Genomic DNA, 24,610 nt, shown 5'->3' with positions numbered 1-24,610 from the left:
TTCCCCATGACAACTTATGTTTTCTCACCATACATATTATATATTGTCGTGCAATGAGCTACTCACCCAGTTCTTGAATGATGTTTAGTGATATACGGCTTTTATATGATGTATAAAAGACACTGGTACGTTCTTTGCCTAGAAAGTAGACCATATGCATTCAAGACAATTTGTTTCCCAGTCGTAAGTGACTCAAAGCATGTAATGTCAATTTTGACATAGAATACCACTTTTTATTTCTTTCTGAACAGTCAACATCTTCCAAATAGATTATGACAACAATTTTCATCTTCAAGTCGCATGAATCATCCCAACAGATTTTGTTAATAGATGGAAGATTATAGACTTAAGTACATACTCTATATAAATATTTTTAAAAGTAGGAGTTGGTGCCTATTTTTATCATTAGATACTTAGGCACAGAAGCGACAGAATATTTAGGCTCCTAATATCTAATGAAGGAAATTTATATGAAGTTGAGGCCCTAACCAGGTGTTAGGAGCTTATCTCTTCTTCTGGATCTGGGCTATACATGGCTTTGGTGACCTGGTTTAAGTGTTGGATCATTTTTTGAAAAGAGATTCAGGCTCCCACATTGTGAAAGTTTGAATATTCCACTCTCAGCAAATAAATACTAAATAAATTCACAGGCAGTATCTTCCATCCTCTTTTGTTTGCAATAAAGACTATCAGAAGAGTGAGAAACTTGAGTATGAATGTCTTGGAGAGTCAATGATGTGCTAAATAATATTGGTCTTTTCAACAGTCTATCTTGCTTGGCTTCAATACCAGAGCCAAAGGAAGTGAGAAGGAGCCAGATGGCCAGAACACAGAATTTTTAAAGAAAAAAGTCAATGTGAAATTATATAATAGAGCCAAGTATTTCTTCTTCATTCAGAAGATTTTTTTTGAAGGATGGAAAACTGCCAGACTGGCCATCTTGCATTACGAATGTCACCATTTGCAGTAAATGAGAAATGTAGCCAGTTTTAACCAGTCAATGTTAAACCATCAGCCATTCCAGAATCATCTTCAGTGAACTGTACAGTAAATAGCATTAAAGAATATATTGACCTGCAAACCTTTTTCTGTATTGAACTGTCCTGGCATCCCCTCTCTGATTTCTCCCTGAAGCACTCCCTCCTTAAGCTTTATCACATATCACAGCAATCTCTGCTCACACCCAGCTGAATACTTTCATATTATCTAATTAAACAAGGCAATCCCACACACCTAGTGTAAGTCCAGCTATCAGTCACAGGAAAATATTAAAGAGTTTAAAGATGGGGCTGCTGACTTAATCTGAGTGCCTTTTATATTTATTTTTAGAACCGCAAAGTAACTTAAAATAGCTAATAACATGCACTAGTCTCTGCTACAAGAAATACATGAGAAAAATGCGTCTAGTCAGTGTAAGGAAAGACTTTAGGAGCACAGTAACAGTGGAGTAAAAAATGAATATAAGCTATAAAAGGTAATCAGAAATTTCAATGTAATTTACTCTTTACAGGCCAATCACTTAAAGACTGAGATACTTGCTTGCAGGGGATGGGAGGCAAAGTTTATAAACTCAGGGATCAGCATTTTCTCTACTACCGATACAGTGAGATTTCCTTCTTCCTTTCTAGGGTAATGAGTTTGAAATGAACTATTCTTTATTTTTTAAGAGGGAGTTTCATGTTTCTAATATTTTCAAGGACATTTTACCTCTGTGTTCTTGTTTTGACTAGTTTAAAAACTTGTCATTCACCTATGAAAAATAAATTAAAAAAATCTAACAAAAGCATTAAAATGTTTCCTTCTGGCTCAGACATTTTAAAGTGGAAAAGTATAGATTACTAGTGAAAGTCACTAAGATTACAATTCTACTGTTCTTTTAGAATCACAAGTCCATGTCATCATTTGTCTCCAACCTTTTCTTCATACAGGTGCCAGCATTGCTACAGCTATGTGAGGAGCAAGAACAAGGAACTGATGTAACTGAAAACTCACCCAGAAAAAAAGATGCATTTTCAGCCAGATTTGTCCCTTATTACTGTTCACTGTACAGCCACACATATTACTAGTGCTTAGACAGGGAAGGGTTTGGGAACATTATAGCTCCGGAACTAAAAGTAGATGATTATTAAATGCCTACAACTTTTGTTAAACATATCGCAATATATTCTCAGATTGCCTCCCCTACCCTATTCTCACCATCATAGAACCGATATCCATCCTAACCTCTCATCAATATGCTCTCAAGAGTGCCACAATATGTACCCGGTCAAACAGAAGACCTAAAGAGTCTGTTGTTCCCCACTCCCCACCCAAAATAGTCCTAGTGCAGATGAGGGAGAAACTGGAAAGTTCTCACTGAGTTATATAATCAAGTAGCTCCATAGAAAATATCATTCTGACAATACCTCTGTTTATAATAAAATCAAACCTAGCAAATTCACAGTACCTTCCATTTGAAGATTTTGAAGTTGTTTAAGAGTACCACAACAAGTAACATTATTTCCATTTTATAGAATCTGTAGGTGATTTGTCCACAGGTCCTGTGCTTGGAGTACCTCCCATTCTCCTTAATTCTGGTTTCACAAGCTAGAGAAACAAGTTGAATATCAATTACAATTAACCATTATGTAACCTCTCAAGATGTCAGATCCACTGCTATTTTACCTTTAGAGATCCATACCCTCAGCTCAAACGAGCACAGCATACCCTACCCAGATCTAGCAGAAAACAAGCCCAAAAACTTCTAGTAAGTGTTCACAGTAAGATTCTGTGCTCTACAAATAGGCAGCTTAATTCTGCATCAGTTTACAGTTCCAGGTGGTAGCATTCATTGGAGTATTTTGACCTGCTCCAAGTTTAAAAATAGATAAATTGCCACCCAGATCCTTACAGCTACATGATGATTGAAAAGCAGTAGGAAATCTAGTAAGATGAGCTCTAATTAGGAAGTCAACTGAAGTCACAACTGATGGATGCACATCTTCAATCAAAGGGCTGATGCAATCTCTTCCATATCCTCTGGTTGCTTCCCCTGGTCTCATCATCTTAATACTAATATCCAGCCTGAACTTTAATCAATTTGCTCTCAACCACGCCACAGTCTCAAGCAAGCTCTTAATGAGATGCTTGATCACAGTGCCTGTGCAGTGTGATCTGCCTGTGCACATACAAGATGAGCACATGCTCTCTTCCTGAAAATGTTTCTCACACTCCCTAACTGCAATTGCCTGATACTTATATTGAGCAGGACCATGTTGTAGAATCTCATAAATTATCCTTCAGGGTAGAATAACTAAAAATCATTTAATGATTATTCACTTATTCAATAACAAAAATATATGCAGAAATCCCAGTCTCTGTATAAAGCAGATTTTTAAAGGATATTTTGATGTCTCAAAATGTATTTAATTTAGTTTTGGCTCTTTTCTGCTTTGGCGGATTCTTGCACTCTACTTCATTACTGTAATAGGATTATTGAGTTTAACAGCTTATGTTGGAAGACAAACTACATCTGTGCAGCCAGTGATGATAAGATAAAATTGCTGTAGCCTGAGCGGTTTCTCAGAAGCATCTTCCACATCTTATTTCTTACTATGTATAGGTTAGTGTAATCAGCTTCCATCCTCCAGCCAAAATAAAACCAACAACAGACCACTGAATAAGCAGTGGAAAAGAAACATTCCTGTGTGCTACTTTTCACTATATTCTTTACTTCCCTGCCAGGCCTACCTATGCTAAATGATTTACAGTGTTTCACCATGCTGCTGCTGTTGTTGATATGCTCACCGCCAACCAAAACCATTCGCTTTTTGATACTGAAACACACTAGCACTACAATGGAGACAGCTGGATTTCTCAATGAGTTCTCTTTAAAATATCAGCAATAATAAATACCCATAATGAACATCTGCAAGATATGGTGGCAACCATGGCAAAAATATCCATCCTAACTCTTAAATTACTTTCACTAATTTTCTTCTTTTTTTCAAAACTAAAAGTCTTCTTTACATAGTTTCAGAGGAGTAGTTTTCTTCTGTATCTGAAATATACTCAGAGGAGTATATTTCCTCCACATTACTCCTAAACTGCTTGCTTCCTTTGAACAAACTTTTTATTTTCATGTTCTTTAAGAGTCACATTTGTCTATGAGTTCTGCTGCTCCTATAGTACTGTGACATAGTCAGAATCAATATCAGATTCGTTCTTCTAAAATAAATACAATATTCTCCTTCTAAAATAAACACAATAAATTCTTAAAATACACTTACATCATGACCTGTATATCAAATAGGTTTTGAGCTCAATCGCTGCATATTGTCCTATGCAGGAAGTTCGAAAGGTAATTTTGCTATGGCTGTTCTTTTGCATAGCACCATATATGTTTAGTGTGCTATATAATTATTATTGCCATTCTGCTGTTATTTACTGGAATTATAATAACATTTAAAAGCTCCAGCTGAGATCAGCATCCCATTACACAAGCACTGCAAAGGGGCAAAAAAGCCATACAGCTTCAGTGTCCGGCCCTGTGAAAATCAGTGGAATTAAGCACAGTAATAAAGTTAAGCAAGTACATGTTAGACATGGGCAAGGAAAATGGTAGGTAAAAGAATGGAAATACTGCTATCCCTATTTTGTCCATGGAGTAGAAAGTCACAGAGAACCTATGTGTTTTGCCCAGACCACACACGGAATTCATGGCACAGACAAATACAATTTTTCCAGTATTTTATGCATGTTTCTTTTTTGTAGTTTATCAATAGAAGGAATAAGCTAAGATAGCATAGAAATAATAGTATTTTGAATTAGAATTGGTTAACCAGGAATATAACAATTGGGCTTGTGAACATATAGAAATCATTCAAAAAGCAATACCATTATAATATTGCACTGAAGGATATTTTGCAAGCCATTCTTTATAATGAAGTTTTCCTGTGAAGCCTGAGACTTGATTAGGAAGCTTAAAGGGGAGCACATATTGAACAAAATGGCTAGAACTGTGATAAAAAGTAAAAGGGGCGCCTAGAGAAAGTGAAGACTACATTAAGGACTCAGAAAGGGAATGAAGCAACAAAACTGGATCTGGCATAGACTGGAGGGAAAGCACCAGAGAAAGTAAAACGTGCCAAAAGGGTAGAAGCTCACAGTAGCACAATCTCCTTCAGATATTAGATTAAAACTTAAAATTCCCAAATCTCATAATTTCTGAGCTATCAGCAAATCCCTTTCAAATCCTCTTCGTTGTCGGTCAATATAAAGAGCCTACTCCCTCAGCTCAAGTGACTGATCTGAGCTGTGTAAAGGATCTGCATGAACCAAAGACTATCTGTGTGGTGACACACAATTCATCGCTTTGGTTTGCTTTTTTAAAGACAGGAGATCACATGCAAAAATACAGTCTAAAGCATCACTGAGGTATTCTGTACAAACTCAGTACATTCCCCAGTGTGTCTTTGCACTGTAATTTGGAAATTTTTTTATACATGAAATTTCTTTACACTTTTCTCATTCAGTGCCCTCTGGACAGTCTTGCTCTGAGGACAAATGAGAATCATACAGAGTAAGAGGCTATATAATCCCTACAAAATAATTTTTACCAGAAGTTGGAAGATGTGCAGCAGTGGATGAGGTAGAAATTATATGAAAAGAAAGGATGGTTTAAACATTCAGAGGAATTGAGCAGTGCCCTGAATAAGTAGATTATATCCCTCTCTCTGCTACAGATCGCCTGTGTGAGTCTCAATGAATCACTTAAAACAGAATTTTTCTGTGTTCCTCATTCTTGCACCTCCAGGCCCTTGTGATTTGAAAATCTTAAGTACTTGCATCTGCAACATACTCATCAGGAATTGAGCACTAAATGTGTACTATATTATATAATACAAACCAATCTGAAAAATCAGCTCCTAAGCACCTCAAATTGACTGTCAAAAATAGTTGATATTTTCTAATTTATTCTCAGTTCTCTCTCTGTCAAATTAGAATAATAATTCCTCTTCAAAACACAGAAGTGCTGCAAAGATGAATTCATTAAGATTCGTAAAGCACTCAGACACTATAGTGATGAGCACCATAGAAAAGCCCGTGAGGAAATTAAAAATTCTGTCTTCAGAACAGAACTTAAAAATGTGGCATGGGACCATACACTGAATAACAACAAAGAAACAAAATGATGAATAGTTGCTCATTCAGTGAGCATTATGTATAAATTGTGCACAGCAGGAGACAAGAGTCCTGCGGGGGGGGGGGGGGGGGGGGGAACAGTGATGTGATCAGTTGATTAAAACCAGGATCATAATGCATACTAGAAGATGGTGGGAAAAGAAGGGTATGTGGGTAATCCAAATTCTGGCAGTTCCAATATTTGAGTACTTGGCTTTAAATTCATCCCATTTTTTCTCAATGTACTTTTTACGATCGTATGGAAAAAGCTTAAAAGAGTTCTGTCTACCTCAACTCTTTGCACTGAGATACAATGACAGCAGCTACAGTTTCCTCCAACGTTACAACTGATCCCTTGATTCAATAGACTTGCTGCACTCCTTTTCTCACCTCTCTTAAATCAATTTGATACCTTTTCTGGAATGCGGTGGGGTTCTTCTAGAGACAATTGAGAAATTTTGTGATTGTGATCTATAAAATCAATTGCTGTTAAGAGAATCGCAGGAAAAGTTAAACGTGTCAAAGTAATCCACGTTATATGAATGAAATTTAAAATCTATTGGATGAATTATGTGAAGAATATAAATCCTACCTCAGATTGAACTATGCCAAACTAAATCAGCGTCTTATTCCATTAAAAATCTCTTAATTGAACTGTTTACAATGTTTACGAGTATAAAACTATAGATAAAAAATTCACATTGACAGTTTGGTTTTGCCTTCAGAATGTTACCTTTCTAATTCTGTTTACATTGCTCTGATTTTCTTAAATCTGGGTTGCTGCCTCATCCCTTAGTAAGTCAGTCATCAAATTCTCCAGGTTTTTAGTGGTCCTCTAGACAATATCCTCTTGCTTCACAGAAAGCTTTTAATAAGAAATGGACTGACAATACTTCTTAGATATATGGGACTATGTTTCATTAGAAATACATTTCCATTTTCACAGAATCACAGAATCACAGAATCACAGAATCGTTTAGGTTGGAAGGGACCTCTGGAGATCATGTAGTCCAACCTCCCTGCTCAAGCAGGGTCACCTAGAGCATATTGCCCAGGATCACATCCAGACAGGTTTTGAATATCTCCAGCGAAGGAGATTCCACTACCTCTCTGGGCAACCTGTTCTTTTTCTTTTTCTTACTCTTTCTTCTCTTTCTTTTTCTTACTCTCAAAAAATTCTCTAGAAGCAGGAAGAGCTATCCTCAAGAATTCAGCAAAATAAAGAGATACAGGGAAGTATTTTTAATGATTTTTTTTCTACAGCTTTTATATTTATCCTCAGTTTTGCAGAATACTGTTTTTTTACACACAAAAAAAATAAACCTGAGGCTCAATTTTCCACATACAGTACTTAATAATCTTAATATTAACTTCTTATACTTGTGAAACAAAAAGCATAGTCAAAGGATGTTAAATTGTTGGTGTTTTAGATACAAGTAATCTTATAGCAGTGTTACAATTTTGAGCACAACTTCATATAACAATGAAGTTGCTATTGGTAAAGGTATAGCATATGAAGTAGATAATTAAGTGGATAAAGTATTAAATAGGTAAAGCTTATCAGTGGTAAGATATATTGTAATTGATGTATTTGAGCCTTTCAGGCTTTCTTTCTATTTAGGGATAGATGTAAAGGTTAAAATTTAGAAATATTTAAAATATAGTTATAGGGGAAAGGAATTTAATTCATCAGCATGAAAACTATTTAGAGGTCATAAATATCAAGTTATTAGTCATAACGAATTAACACTACTGCAGTTGGCACCTGGTGGTTGCCAAGTTTAATGCCTTTCCATCTGTATGCTTTTCCCACGTTGACAGGACTTACATGAACACAAAATGCGACAATAACCTTGCAAGGACAAAATTATATATGTTAAAACTATAACACATGCTGTAAGATAAGGGTGAATGTAAGGAAGTCTGTTTCACTTTACCAAAGAAACATTCAGTTTTTGAAAGATATCTAGTAGAACAATATTCCTAATTTAGGACAGTATATTAACTTTCACTGAATCACTGGACATCTTTCCAGAAGTGAGGTTAGAATCAGACAGAATGACATCATCCGTAAACATAAGATCAGCAGTATTTGTAAAGCTTGAGAAAAGAGTCTGAGTGGAACAAACAGATGGGTCTAAGAAGCCATCATGCATACCATTGACTTTTCAAGGCACCATTTACCATAATAGAGTTGGGAGTTCTCATAAATTATCTTTATTGCCTTGACAATGGGTTTTAGACTTCCAAAGAATTTTTAAAAGTCCTCTCCTTTAGATAACTGTAATGCTTTAGAGAGATAGACAAAAATTTCAGATTTTTGGTAGATGTTTGCCAAGGAGCTTCAAGAAGTTTTTACACGCAGTGGATGAGCTTCAGCATGCCTCAGTACTTCAGATAACCCTTGTGGTCAGTTAAGCATAACAAAAGGCATAATCCTTTTAACACAGTTCTGTGGCAGCTATTCAAATCTGATTGTTGTTGACAAAGTTTTTTCATCTTGGGCAAAGGGGAAAAGGAGGTTTGAGAGACCTCAGTAGAAACACTAGTCCCTACTATAATGCCAATTTCTGCGGTGTTTGGGCCACAAATTTCACTAATAAGACCTGCTGCACTTACTGTAATTGTTCTGTATAACCTGGTATCCGGGAAGCAAAGAATAGGATGTCTAAAAAATATTCTGTCAATATCTCTGATCTCTTTTTCACCTAGATCTTGCTCTCCTGCTGGTAGAAATTATCTGCCTTTCAAAAAACGATGACCAAGCCTGTCAACCAAATGAAAAAGCCCTGATGATGAGATTAGAATGTAGGAAAACAGCTTTCAAGACAAAGGAATGGAATATTGGAAATTAAATTCCTCATCTCAAGCACAGTGATGCAGCATTCACTGCTTTCCTTCACACCATCTTTTATGGTTGTACAAATATTAAGAGGTCACATTTTGTTCAAACTCTGTCTTCCTTCTAAATTGGGCAATTCATCACATTCCAGCTGAGTGTCAGAAGCAGACATCTGACCAAGTATGAATCTAGTTATTAATTCCTGTTTTGTTACATTTTAATCAAAAGCCAAACTCTTATGACAAGTAAACTTTCAATTTCAAATATTCAAATGTACCCTAAGTTTATGAGGCCTTGGTGAACTCTTTGGTATCTTAGCCCTGTTTAGAACCGGTAATGAACTATTACGAAAGGAAGTAGCCTAAGTTTGTCTTTCAGAGTCTACATTACTCAGCTAAATACACAAAGCAGCTTAGCCGGCCTCAGCAGAGGGAGCAAGCACCAACCATACATGAAGACTGGACAGTCCTCTCATCCCAGAAGATCTTAAACATAGGTCAAGTGAAACAGAGTGGGGAAGCTCAGAGTATGTACAGCATGTAATTTTATTCTCTTGTCTGCCAGTTAGTTTGAGTGGTCATTCAATAAATGTTTACAAATCAATGGCATACAAATGTAGCATTCATGTTCTTTCATTCCTTCCTCCCAGCTCCACCTCTGTGCTGTCACCTTCTCTGGTGCGCATCTTTACTTGCATACCACCACAGAATTTTATCTGTATTTCATATTGAGAATGTTTCCTCCAGTTTCTTACTGGATGTTATTAAATATTCATATGTTAATATATGTCTCTTTCTAAAAATCTATCTTTTTCTAAAATTTTATCTTTTCTAAAAATTTTCATATATATTTTGTGATTTCAAAGTCTACTGGAAGACAGTGAAAATTCTATCTTAAGCCACTAAAATAACGTATCATAAATATGAATGTAGTATTATGCCAGCTAGTTGATAAGCATACGTGACTAACATCTAGGCTATCTTTCCTGAGGAAAAAATGGTACTTACACTCATTCAGTTCCAAGCCTCTCCATCAGTCAGAAAAAGCATCTTCTGCTACGTGGACCTCTGTATAGGACATAAGAATATCACCAAAATAATTCATTAAAAATTTTAGCCACTAAAAGTTATCTGGAATTGAATGGGAATGGTGGAAGTTTTTAGGACCCTGTTACCAATGTCCTGCAATCCCTACTCTACATTGCAGTAAAATAAATCTTACTATACTTTACTAAAGTTATATAAAGTTTCTCATGAACCTCATGGAAATAAGCCTACTATTAAGATGCTGCACACAATTCCATCATTTAGTCTGCGTCTACATTTTATATATAAAATAAGATCTGGTCTTTTATTGTGCATCTTAGCTAGAGCACACCATCTCCAACCTCATAGCACTTGCTCTTTCAAACCAGAAAAATGTTTACTCAGATAGTACAAATAAATCAATGTATTAGATTTATTTTAACTAAATTAAAGGCTGATCCATTAAGCAATTTATCTGTAGCAAATCTTTCTTTGTCTCATCTTTCCATAAAGATAGAACAATGCAAATTTAAAAAAAATTACTTATATTTAAAGTGTTCTGAAGTTTTATGCATAGATAAAGAAAAGAAATAAAGATATAAAGAAAAGATATAAACAAATTTAGCTGTAAGTCAGCTAACATACAATTTAAGTCTTATGAACAGTTAAGTCATAGATCAGGTAATTCTTATAGAAGGTCATTATGATAAAGAAAATGTCTCCAATCACTTCCTCTTGCCCGTCAGTGCTTCTGCAGAACATTTGCATGTTTGTGTTGTATAATGTTGCAGAATGATAGTGTTTCAGTGAGTTAGTGGTCTGGAGGAGACCAATCGTATCAAGCTTTCCTAAGTGATATTTTTCTTCACCTAATTATTCTTGCTTTTTAAAGATTAGCCATGGACTATTTTTGGGTACCTTGGGCATGCTTAAAAGGGGGTCTCCATGGAATTACTGAGGGTCTTCATCAATTAGGATTCAAGGACTGGATTCTTCCATCATAAAGCTTCCTAAAAGCCACAGAACCAAATAAATAAAGGCCAGATATTCTAGCATCCCGGGGCACTGATATAAAATTACATTATATATTTTCAAATAATCCAATAGCATAGTGATTTCAAAAGGGCTCATGTATTGCCAGTTCTTTCTAATACATCCTATGTTGTAGTTTGTTTGTGTGAAACTTAAAGCTACTATATTTATTTGTTGTTTTAAAATACACCATTCTGAGATGGATAGAAAATTGCTTGATCAGAATTCCTGTACGTGAGGTTCTTGTATAGCAGGTTACAAGCCTGTTAGCATTGTACTACCAGTGAAGCAGAACATACATAAAATGTTTCGGAGCAGAATTTCTTATTGTTATTTCTAATGCTTACAAAGTGTCATAAGATACTGTATGTGATTCATATGATGATTCTGTGGAACAGCACCTAGATTATATATTTATTCTAGTAGGATGCATCCTTTCCTAGAGATCAACAATAGCATCTATTTAAATCTGTCAGATTACAGCTGGTATCCAAGGAAGAATTTTCTAATTTGTTTTCTGAAATGTAACATGAGGTACACTATCCTGAAACTATAAATCAAAGAAATACAAATTTTTCAGATGCACCTACATCTATAGAAAACAATATATATTGTGGTAACAATGGATGAAAAGTATTTTTCTTTAAAAAAATTGAGGTATTGCAGAAAATCTAAAAATCCTCAAGGAACCGTACAACACTATCAGTTACAGTAAGACTGTAAACCAACATTACCATAACAGGTCAAACAAAATCGGTGGGAATTTAGTTCAAATATCAGGTTTGGAAGAAGTAAAGTAACAAAAAAAATCCAGTAGAGTAGGAAATTAATCAGAAAAAAGGATTTTCGTAAGAGCATCCAAAACAATGAACGGAATGATATATTCCCGATATGTCACCAGCTGGGAATTAATACCAACACAAAGCAACAGAAATAAGTCTGTGGTATGTTAAGTCATCAGTCTGCCCAGGAAAACAGAAAATGAATTACAGTAGCAAAATATTCCTTCATCCTTGACATAAGTCTCTGATCATCACAATTTCACTTTAAAGATGTTTCTGATGTCAGATACAAAATGTCGCATGCAAAATCTCTGATAACATTTCATTTCATACTCATTTTATTCCTCTTGTCTCAGAAGATAAGAATAACCTTTTTTTTTATTTCTCACACGGCCAATTCCAGCAAGGACATCACATTCTGATAGAACAGTAAAATCTTACTGGTCACTTAAAAAACAGCTCCGTGCAAGTACAGATTAAACAATTTCTTATTATAGACCTCTGTTCTTCAGGCGTAATACAGGAAAAACTTCTAGAACCAGATCCTATGCAGTGTTAAGATGACCTGGCAGCATAAAGAAACCTTAAATTTGTCCTAACCAGTGCTATGACATCCTTCTCAACAGTCCCAGCAGATGGCCATGGAAAAAAAAGACTTGACAAGAATACTTATGTACTTCAGCCACTGGCTGTTGGAGCAGTCCTTTGGGACTGTGACCCAGAAGGCTCATTAGCAGATGGGGGATAGAGGGGAAACCCTGCCGACTCAGCTATGCCCAGGCAAAGCAGTTTATGATCATTTCTGTCATCTCTATTAATATTATGTGCCCTCAGCAGAAAATCTGTAACACATCAGAGATCCTGAGCATGATATTGTTTCTATATGACTAATGTTTTATGTAATATTTAATATAAGGATATACCGTCAACTTTGGACAAGACAATTTCTGCTGTCTGAACGATGCTGACATGCTTATGTTCATCAGCTGCTGTAGTAGCAGCAAATAATAATAAAGTGGAATGTAGGTAAGTCTTAAGGGACCCACAGCCTGGGATATATTTAGGGAACCAGTATTTGGGAAGTGCTTTTTGCTAGCCTGCACTGATCACTGTGACAAGGACTAAGTTCCACGTCTCTTCACAAATCAGTACCCCTTTTACAAGAAGCATGTGAATGGGAATTTCTCTTACCTTTTTCCTTCCCTACACATCTGAATCACCGTGGGGGCTATTGCACCTGATGCTAAGTATAGTCAGAGGCTTCATCTATACCAGTAAATTAAATGCGCCAGGGAAATGTTCCTGATAATTGAGGCCAACTGGCACAGAATGATTGCAGCTATTCTAGTAGTCCCTAGGTCTCCAAAAGAGGGGCTGCAAGCAAACTATCTGTTAAAAGAGGGAAAGGCCCCCAAACATTATTATTCTCAGCTCATGCCCAAAAATAATTTTGGACACTTCTAGGCATGGGCCAAAAAATATGGGGAGGAGAGATCATTTTAGCAGTTCAACAAAATACAGTCACATTGCAGTGTGTAAGAATGTTCCTTGGGCATTGTTTAAATTACTAGCTTAGGCATAGCCTAAGAGTTTAGTAGCTTTAGCATTAGGGAGCTATAAAAGTAACCTTTGACCTACAGATCTGGACTGCATTACTATTAGCATCAGTGTGGAATAGAAGACTGAGTGCACAGTTTTTACAGCATTTTTGTTTCTGGGGGATGATTAGTGCTATATATAAATTGAAGAGATTTTATTACTAGGCATTCCAGTCTTAAAAGTACTCTAGGAAGCACTTCATGATTTATGCAGTCTTAATCAGAGATTTATGCAAGAAGTCATGGCTATTACCCAGGAACTTATGAAGAAAGCTAAAAAATTTAACGCACAGTTGGAATACGGGACATTTATCCTACTAAAATAAAAGGTGAATTCTAAGCTAAATTTCATCTAAGCTAAATTTAATCTTCTGTTTCTTTTTTTTATAAAACTGTAGATGGTTTTATGCCAAAATTTTAAAAAATGACTTTCAATTAAATCAAAAGAAGTAATTTAGGAGGTGAACATTTGGACTTTGATAGAAGTCTAGGCTGGTGACTGTTTTACAGTTTTATGCTCTTACTGCCTATTAAATCTATACTCACACTCAATTTATTAGGTTAGAGGTCGGAAAAACACTTATGAGTCTGATTATTTTTAGTCCAGCTCACCAGATAGTAATTTTCAGTTATAGCTGACTACCAGTTTCTTCCAGGAATAGCAGGAAAGAGAAAGAAATAAAAATCAAACGAATATGCTACAAAACTTTGCAGGTCTTCTGGAGAAATGTTACAGACTTTCCCAACAGAGAATGTTTTCAGCTTGTTTAGTCATTGTTTTCAACTTTTCAGCTTACTCATCGGTGGGACTCAATATCCACTATCTATGGAAGCCAACTAGTACCAAATAAGTGGTATGATTCAAGATGAAAGCAACAAAGGATTTATTCCCAGATCTGATGATAACTACATCTCTTATAAACTATCAAGTCAATTTAGATCTAGCAATGGACATGACTCCGCAGCATGCACTGAAGTTATACTGGATTCCCTGATCTTGTGACAGCTGGCTATGCGCAGATTTGAAACTGGACTACTAAGCATTCATATAGCATTTCTAGATGAATGTGAGAAACATTTTTAGAGATAGCGTTATTGTTTTAAAAAGCTGAAGAGCAAAAAAAAACAGAGAAGATTCAAATATTAGTGCTTATACTTCAAGTTGTACAAATGTTTTCTGTATTACAGAGAAAAACAGAATTACAGGGAAGGGAAGAATTTAGTGCACATTTTGCTTAAATGCATACAAAGACCTATCTTAGCATAAACTCATTGAAGCCTTACTGCCTTCTATGATAAAATGACTGGATTTGCGGATGAGGGGAGAGCAGTGAATACCGTTTACCTCAACCTTGGCAGAGTTTTGAGCACCCTCTCCCGTAATATTCTTGTATCCAGCCTAGGAAGTTATGTTAGACAACTAGATGGGTAAAAATCTGGTTGAATGATCAGGCTCAGAGGGTAGCAGTTAATGAGTCATATTCTACCTGGAGGCCGATGACAAGCAGAGTGCCACAGGGGCCTATCTCCGGTGGGGGGAGCAAGGAAGGAGACAGGGGAAGGGAAGAGGAAGAGGAGAGGACTAGGCTTCAGGGAGATGTAATAGCAGCCTTCCAGCATCTAAAAAGAGGTCACAGAGAAGACAGAGACAGGCTCTTCACAGCAAGGTATGGAGGGAGGACAAGAGATAACGGGCATAAGTTGAAACACAAGAGATTCACACTGCATATAAGGAAAAACTTTCCTCCCTAGTGAAGTGGAAGAACAGGTTACCCAAACAGGTTGAGGTTTTCAAGGCCTGGCTGGACAATGCCCCAGGCAACCTTGTCTTAATTCAGTGCTGACCCTGCTGTGAGCAGGGAGCTACATGAGCAACCTCCTGACGTCCCAACCAACCTGAATTATTCAGTTATCCTTCCTTTGCTGCTAGAAAACAAAGAAAATTGGCCCAGAGAGAGAGGGAGGAACTAGAGGAAGCATAGCTTTGTGTCAGGTACTGTCAGCAAATGGAGCGAGGTATGTTACTTTCTCCAAAATGGACACCACAGGCAGTAAACTGAAAGGTTTATGATTCCTGATCTTATAAAGGTGTCTCCTTGTAGCTACAGTTAGTGACCCAAACCTCTGAGGGCTGGATTTTAAACTCACCCTTCTGTTTAGTATTTCCTCATTTCCTGTAGTTTCTATCTCCATTTCCCTTATATATCACTTCTTGGTAACCTGGTGTCCAGGCCTTAAGGGCACTGACTGACCTCCCTGTTCTTGCCTACACCACTGGGCCTTCCCCTCCTGTCCAGCCCCAGGCCCCCATTTCAGCCCAGCCCAGGGCCGTCAGTCCCTGCCCTGTGATGCTGCAGTGGTGCTGGGCTCCAGCCCCACCACAGCCCTGCCCCTGCCAAGCCATGAGCCTCCCTGATTCCGACCCCAACCCCAAGCCACGGGCAACCGCCCAGCCTCATCTCTGCCCATCCCCGTCCCTGCAGCGGTGCCCGATGGCCAGGGCTAGGGCTGCCACCAGCTGTCCCACTCCCTTGTGGGGTAGCGGGATGGGCCTGGGCAGCCAGGCCCTATCCTGCTGCCACCAGGAGCCCCCACCTATACCAGCCCCTTGGAAGGTGCTGGCCTCATGGCGCCCTGATGGCTGGCTACTACACTTTGAGGGGACTAGCTCTCCCTTCTCGTCTACTAAAATGCTTAAATATAGGGGCTTAACTTGGTACTCTGGTTTCAGTTTGAGAACTAGGCATCTAGAATTTATACATGGTGACAAATACCTGTGTGGTTCATAGCTCTCCTAATTATTGTAGGGAAGGTCCAAGATAATAATACTGCCCTGTCTTGTACTAAGACAGAATAATAATATGAGGAATTGATACTCACAAGTATTTATCTGGATGATCCATACACAAAGTGCCAATGGAAATCTTGGATTATATATCTTACTATAAGTCCCACTTATATTCTTCAGCAATAAGTAACTTCTCCATAATGTAGCAAGATCAATTGTTACTGATTCACTCTTTTCAAAGTTAGGCATGTCCTTGCATTTGTACATTATACAAAAAAAGACAGAGATGAAACAAATAGAATGTGCCTTGAAATGTGCTAGCTTGATTTATATCTAAAAGAATCATAATGAAGTATACCAAGGTGCAGAAAATTCCTTTTTAGCTAAGTACAAACACTGTTCCAGATAGTTAATATAAGCTAGCCAAGCAATTTCTGTAATTTCACATTTAATAGTAGGTAAGGAATGCTGATAAACCACAGACATTTTATTCTGTGCACATACATTAACAATTTGAGTGCTGTTTCTATTAAAACTGTATCAACATAATCCTGGAATATTAGAACAGAAAAAAATATATATTTTACAAGAAATATTGTTTACAATTATATACAATAGGGATAGAAATAGAGATGATATTAATACTTATGAAACAAAGTAAATAATACTTTTGGTAAACATTTCCTTTGAAATACCTTTTGCTGATTTTCTTATTTAAATAATGAGGTAGAAGTAAGCCAGCAGCTTGTCTTATCCTGGCTTTGGATTCTAGAGGGCACAATTGATTTACTATAGCTGATTAGACAAGGGCAAAGAAGCAAAAGCTACTCATCAGTTTGTTACAGCTTCACCTAGAGGTGTTCAAAGCTGGAGGATGGATATCTGCCTGTTTTTCATTTGGTGTCTACTACTTCACGCTGTGGAATTCATAATGTTGGCTGTTGGACATGCGCCTACTGCACTGATGTCAAAACATGGTTTCAATCTATAGAGATCAGTACCTTACAGGAAAAGCTTCCCACTGTGTGGAATAGTGGTCATTGTTGCATCAGACTCTCATTTGTAGATCGTACTGCCAGTTTCAGTGTGATTCACTGACCAAAGGACTTAAAGGACTCGCGAAAAAAGTGTGTGTGTGTACTCACTCATCCTTAAAAGATTGTGCAGACCTGCCATGGGACTATCTAAACTGCATAAAAGTGGTACAGCCTGCTGAATAGTCATTGAATGTCCTGTGACACCAACATGTTAGGTACACCAGGAAGCACCAGCTTAATTTCCAGGGCTACGAGCGAGTCAGCTTGTTATAATTTCCCTAATAACATGTAGTAGTAGCAAAGTTTTTATTAAAATCTGAGAAACCTATTGATTCTCTCTTTTTTTTTCTTAATTCACTGTCTAAAGGAATCGTTTTGTTGATGTACATATATGTTTATTTACAGAACTCTGACTAACTGGTATTTCTATGCAAGGATTTGTGAGCTGCTGTAGAGTTGGAAGATCTTTTGGGAAAGACTCTGGGAGCAAGGAAGCTATGTCTGACAGGTAGCTCTTTGTGCCTACTTATTATTGCTGGGCTGTGTAATACCTAAAAGATAATTTTAGTTGTGAAATACACACTATATTTCAGGAACAGTAACAACGTGTAAAATATCTCAGGGCATTGAGGCCCAAAAATCGAAAGCAGTTTCTGCTATGAAGAAATTACATTTTACAGACCTTCTAAAGAAAGCTCCTGTGTCTCTCTGCAAAAGCTTCAAAGTAAACAAAGATAAAATTGACATTTTTGCCTTGGGAGCTCCACAATGTTGTCTCTTCCCAAGTTTTCCAGTTTTGTGGTTTGCAAAGACATGGTGTCCCTCCAGATTCTCTGACTAATAATTACTAAAGGATACTGCCAGATAAGATAGTTCTGTTATGAGAAAAGCATGGGATTTTAACAGGATGTTTCTGGCCTCAGTAACACTTTTATTCTTTCCTCAATTTGCATCAAGATAGCAAAACCAAAACTTTAAAGTATCAATCAATTCATACCTTATCCAAAAAAAAACCCTCTGCAGTACAGAAATGCAAAACTGAGGAAAACATTTATAGTCTTTACACTGAAATTACTCTTGACATCACTTTAATTACACAACCCAAGTATGTGTAACTTGATTGTTAAGTCTAGAGAGAGATTTAGAGAAACAGAGTTAAGTCTACTGACAAGTTAACTCCAAGAAACACCTCTCTGCAACATTCACCTATAAAGATGTGAAGTCACTTATGCAGACTTTTCGCTGTGGATACTAGTTTATATAAACTCTTCATCTTTTAGGCCTTTGCCTAAAGGAAGATCTAAGAAATGTAAAATCTTTATAAACACTCCCTTCTGCTTCCTGTCTTCTTTCTCGTGGATTTTTTTAAGGTAATCAAGATGTTGATCTTTACCTTTTCCTGAAGAACTATCTCCTACTGCTGCCTACACTTTAGAAAGACTAGTACCCTTCACAACAGTAGGTACAATCATAACCTGTGCAGATGGACTAAATCATTAACTCGTTCTGAGAGTAATGCTGTTGTCCCACGGCAAAAGCTCAACTTCTAGACCATGGATTAATAAGTGTTACCCTAAAGATTTTGTTTGTTTGCAGGTTTTTATTTACATTTACAAATTTTGTTCACAATGTAACCCTGCAAACCGTTTTTATGTTATATATGTTAAGCATATAAACTAGTCTACTACTATTATCTCCTCCTCAGAGTAGATAAGGCCATCACCAAATATACTGAAAAAGGGGAAGATTTCCTATCCCAGGATTGGAAAGCTACTATGACCACACCAAAGAGGTAATCTCTGGTTGCTGTTTGGAACTGAAGTCTTTGGTGGCAATGGCAGATTAAGGTATTGCCACCCTCCTCCCTTTTCCCTGGCTGGTCACTCTTAGCCTTATGTTGTTGAGCTGTGCTGGCCCAACCAGTTGCACCGCTGTGATGTTAACCAGATAGAGAAACAATATCTCATTTTAAAAAAGCCCCAGCAAGAAATATATAAAAATGTATATATGTTGAGTATATTTAAAATTAACAATAGCAAGACTTTTTAAAGATAGATCATTTCCTTTACCTACTTCACAGAACAGCTGTGTAAACACTTCTGCTGGCAAAAGTGAGGGAACGGCATGCTGAAGACTGAGCGGATGAATATATCATAGTGGAAGTGGGGATAGAGGCAGCAATACTGATTTAAGGTATTGTCACCAAAGACTTCATATCATGACACACCAGTCTGAGAGAAAGCATCAACAGAAACCTTGGTGTGCTTTTACTTAGATAGAAGAACATATGATTGTCACGCGTTCTTGCAGTTAGAAAGTTAATTTGCCTTAACCCTGCTGAACTGTTTCAAGGTGGTTTTCTTTACTGTGTGAATCATATACATTCACACCTTGCTCTGGTACTGTTAACTAAATAGCAAGACAGAAATCCTTTGATTTTTCAAGGAGACTAACAGCTGAGATTCCTACTCTTCAAGCTTAAGAGTAATAGCTAGCTCTTAAGCAACTAAGGGGGAACTTGAAACACATTTTCGCAATAGATTGTTCAATTTTTCACTAGTCTGGAACAGAATATTAGGGATTAGAAATCTTGCTCTATAGAGCTAGAGGTAGGAAACTCAAAACCAAGCGTGTCAATCTGGAATGCCATTTCATGCATAGGATAAAACTGGGGCTTGTCATGTTAGGAACCGGAGCCCGATGTTTGTAATGACTTTGCATAAGCTTCGTAACTGATTTTAAACTGGTCTAAGTGCTCAGGAACATATCTGTGGGGCTTCTGGGAGCTTGTGTCCCTTTCATTATCACTAGTTGACATAGGGCATCATTTAGATCCCACATTTAGATTACAGCTGTGTCTGTTCAAAGAGTTGAGCTGCATATCCATGATTATCTTTTAGGTTGCAGCCTGTGACTCTAATTAAGGATAAGAGCAGTAAGTTTAAGTTTATCAGGAATTTAAATCACCTTATGAAGTCAGAGATGTTAATGCTTGTGCTTACCTACCAGTTATTACTGGCTTCTCCATTATATGTTTGTTTTCTGTTCAGGCATTAGCAAGCACCACTAGCTCCTTTTAAGAATGAAATCACACTTTCAATTCCCCCAAATATTTGGTAAGCTTTCCTTATGTCTCCTGAGTTTTTCTTTATGACTTTGTAAAATTAAAGAGAACTTACTGGCTCTTTTTCTTTTCCTGATGTTGATGTGGCTAAGTGTCCAAGTATGGATTCTCTCTGAAAAGTTCAGTGGTGGATTCCAGCTTTGTGTATGACTGAGGAATAAATTGGGCATGTGTGAATGCACACGTGTGCCAGCATATTTGTATATGTGTATATACATATGTAAATATAAAAATACATATATATACTTACGGAAGAACTGATACGTTTCCCACCGCTAGCCGCACCACCCTCTATGTAGCCACTGTGCCTCAGAGAGGCAATTATTCAAAGTAATGTACATAAGAAGAGAAAATCAATAGTAAGTATGAGGATTTAGAAATGCACATCTGCACCATAGCTTCTGGTAGGGAAAACCCTGTCAGGATATTCTCAGGAAATCTCCAGACACCTTAAATACAAAATATGTAGTTTTAAATAGCACAGCACAGACTTGAAAAGGGTCTGAAGAAGGCAGCACCAGTCAGATCGTGGCGTTGTCATAGCAACAGATATTGAAATTCAAAATACGAAGTACAAAATGGGGGTGGGAGAAAAAGGATAGAAAACAGAAAAATATCAAGTAATCATGGCAATCTGTAAAAATAATATGAAAATTAGACTTTTAGGACCAAGGATAGAAATAATTAAAATATGCTTATTCTGCATGTTATTTGCATTTGTTTAGCTTTTTCCATACAACAATTTGAAAATGTTTTATAAATATTAATAACCTACTCTTTCTGACATCCATCAAGGAAAGTATTAACACTGCCTTTTATAGATAGAGATACAGAGGCAGGAAGACCTTTGCTTAAGTCCAGTAGGATGTCTATGGCAGAGGTGAAATGGAAAAGTTCAGCTGTTTGATCTACTCTGTACTGACATATTCTTTGTTTTATTGCTTTAACATGCCTGGGTTTTATGATGCTATTCTCTAGATATGTAATAGAAGAACCAGAGTAATTTTCATACATATTAATAATAGTAGTAACAGTATTCTGTATCTGGCACAAAAGCTCCAGTGCTTTTATACATATGGCTTGTGTAGTTATTTAAGCCTTTTTACAGTATTTCTTTATGACAGTAGTATAGTTAGCAAATAGAAGACACGATAGAGAGGGAAAGAATGAGTAAAACAGCAAACTACAATTTTTTCCAAGATGTGCAATAGTTTAGAAATGGATACTCGTTCATGCCAGCTCATCAAGGAACTGCAGTAAATTTACAATTTCAACAAAAAAGAATTGATACGCTATTATTGAGGATGAAGGAATCTCACTGCTGGTCAAAAGCCTGAGATTATTTGGGAAATTATTATTAACTTATTTTTATCCCTCCCAGTATACCTCTCTAATATCTTCCCCGTATTACTGGCTTGTGTATAACAGAATTCTTTGGTATATCCAAGAGATTTTTTGATATTGGACTTTGCAATGACTTGCATTTTACTTTAGCAGTTTGAAGGAGTTATAATGAAGTACTCCCCCTCTCTTACATTTATATTTCCCCTCAAGGCATGTAATTTCATTTAAAGTTGTTACCATCCTTCAAGTAATATAATGCTAGCGTGTCTGTCCCCTAGAGAATAACTTCAGGGTTTTTCAACATGAGTATCGCCAGTATAAAGCAGATAATTGCATGTTGCATCTAGGAATTTAAGGCAATAAGCCATAAACAAAAAGAGATTAGATAAAGGTAGAAAAGAAGCATTCACAATTATGAAAATGTGCTGACTGAATTATAGACTGGCAATGTGCCAGAAAAGCTGCAGCAGATAGAAGAACGAAAAGGAAAGGATTCTTGAAACTTAGAGCTTAACTGTATAGGGCAAGACTCTTGCTATATAATCCCCAACACTTTGGGATTTCTACGGCCATAGAGAATAGCCATAGAGAACGGTGGGAGTACACAATATGATAGAAAGGCTGAAGTTTCTTTGGTAAATTGGAAGTCTGCAAAAACTAAAATATGAAAGTTTACAGAAGATGATAGTCATTTGAACACAGAGGACAGAACCAGGATAATAAACTAAATTCCTCAGGTATTCTTACTAGACAGTTACTACTGTTTCAACTAGGTCAGCCATGAAGCACTCTGCCTGGTAGGCGCTAAGGTGTTGCACCACAGAACTTAGCAGAGTTTCTCAGGGATAGTCTGTATTTTGCTATGAGGTCTGTAACAAAGCTTGACTGCTCAGTTGTCCAGACCAGTTAGTTTAAGGTACTGATGCTAATTAGTTTATGGTTTAACAAAAAGTGATAGGTTTAAAATATGCAGGAGCAAAGGGGAGAGGCAGGAGAAAAGTATGTTCAGGGATTGAGAGAACGTGCTGAAGTATGGGATCTTTCCATTTCCTTGATTCTTTTTGTCTTGTTTGGATACTTTTAGGACCCAGCCTCTCTACTTCCAGAGTTATACTGTGGGCTCTGGCTCAGGTAGTAGTGGGGCAGAGGAAATTATGTGGGGGGCTGAGTGGGAAAGGAAAGTGTACAGAGCAAGAAGACCAGGGTGGGGAAGAGAGGAGAGGATTAGCAGCTGCAGCTGGGCAGGAATAAAGTTAGTTTAGGCTTTCAATTGCAAAATACACTTTTAATGCTTTTCCAGAACAATCACTGGTTGCATTTTCTACAGAAAATGAACAATTCGAATTTTAAACTAGCTTGCACATGCCTACATTATACTCTGGTAACTACACTATCCTTTTTCTCCTTCATTTAATAAATAAATAAAAGAGTGGAAAAGCTAATTACAAAATGGAATGATAAATCCTTCCTTCCTCAAAAATCAATCAGATTCTTCATTAAGTTGTTTTAAACTCTAATCAGAAAACTAAAGAAGAGCTATTCTTCTAACCCCACAGCAGCCTCTACCTGTTTTCATCAGGTTCAGGACTGTTGAAGCCAGCTAAATTACCAAACTATAGACATATAAAAGACCTTTTTCATTTCTGTGTACCGTGTGATTGACAAGTTATCTGTCCAGTCAAATAGGATATATATATTTGAATATATAACTGAAACATGACAAAATGAGGTCTGTTTGCATCTATATTTGCATAAAACCCTATCATTGATACTTTCTCACACTAAATTCAGTATTTGCATCTAAATTGAGATTTTTATCCCAAATATAACATTGTTGAAAAGTAACTAATGGCAAATCACATCTTAGAAAAGACTTTCTACTGCAAATTAAAGAACAGCTTTTAGTTATTTTCCTCTATTGTATATTTATTATTTTGCAAACTTGCTTCTAATTTGAGATACCAGTCTTACAATGAGATCCATATCATACAATATGATAGAAAGGCTGGAGCTTCTTTGGCAAGTAGGCAGGTTGATATAGGAGGAGGTACAAAAAGAAGGGTTTTTTTCACCTGATAAACCCACAAATAAAGGAAATAATTTCCATAAGATGTTGCGGAAGAAAAAAGCATAAATGCCTTAAACTGACCAGACAAGTGCACATAGGATAGTTTCACTATCACTCTTCCATGGTTTTTAAACATGATAGTCTAAAGACAAATTCTAACTTAAGAGGCCCTGGACTGGAATAGGATTCCTCTGCCTATATGTGGTTTCTTAGACTCCTTCCTACATAGGAGCTACCGGCCAGTAGTTGAGACAGGATACCTGTTTGTAACTCTAGCCTGTTATGGTGGTTCTTATGTTCTGCTGGTATGAAATGTATTGCCATAACAGACCTTGTTACTACTTCTTAATTAAACTGAATTAATTCTCTTAAAATGCAATATGTTAAAAAGAGAATATAGAACATTTTAATATTCATGCACTGTGTCCCCAAGCTCTTAGGTTCCTGCCACAAGAACAGCCCAGCTTTTTGCTGCTTCTTGGTATCTGCTCCTGATACTAAGTTTCCTAGGTAACACAACATAAGACTTTTTTCTATCTGCCCATAAACTGCAATGTCCATGAGTTTTCCCAAGCTTTGCCATATTTTCATTTCTTATATTTCTTTTATGTTCCCACCTACATTTCCATGACCAAAAGTAAATGGCAAAAAAAGTTATATAAGCATATTAAACCTAGTGTACATTGTATCACAAGTGTTGCAATTATGTAAACGTTCCTTACCAGTTATTAAAGTTTGAATCAAATCTTCTGTTTCTGTTCTCCAATAACTTTTGAAGCTGGTAACATCTGCCTGTAAATCATTGGTA

The 24,610-nt window shown here is 36.8% G+C and overlaps 1 long non-coding RNA gene across 1 annotated transcript; it reads right to left on the bottom strand.

Moving 5' to 3' along the window:
- On the bottom strand, nucleotides 1-24,610 carry LOC104140170 (uncharacterized). The gene is made up of 4 exons (XR_693237.2): nucleotides 24,525-24,610; nucleotides 10,012-10,071; nucleotides 2,447-2,586; nucleotides 1-138 (listed from the first exon to the last, which is right to left on the bottom strand). It is a non-coding gene; the product is annotated as an uncharacterized lncRNA (long non-coding RNA).

Source organism: Struthio camelus, chromosome W (genome assembly GCF_040807025.1).
Source record: "Struthio camelus isolate bStrCam1 chromosome W, bStrCam1.hap1, whole genome shotgun sequence".
NCBI classification, from domain to species: domain Eukaryota; kingdom Metazoa; phylum Chordata; class Aves; order Struthioniformes; family Struthionidae; genus Struthio; species Struthio camelus.
This window is presented reverse-complemented; position numbering and strand designations above follow the sequence as displayed.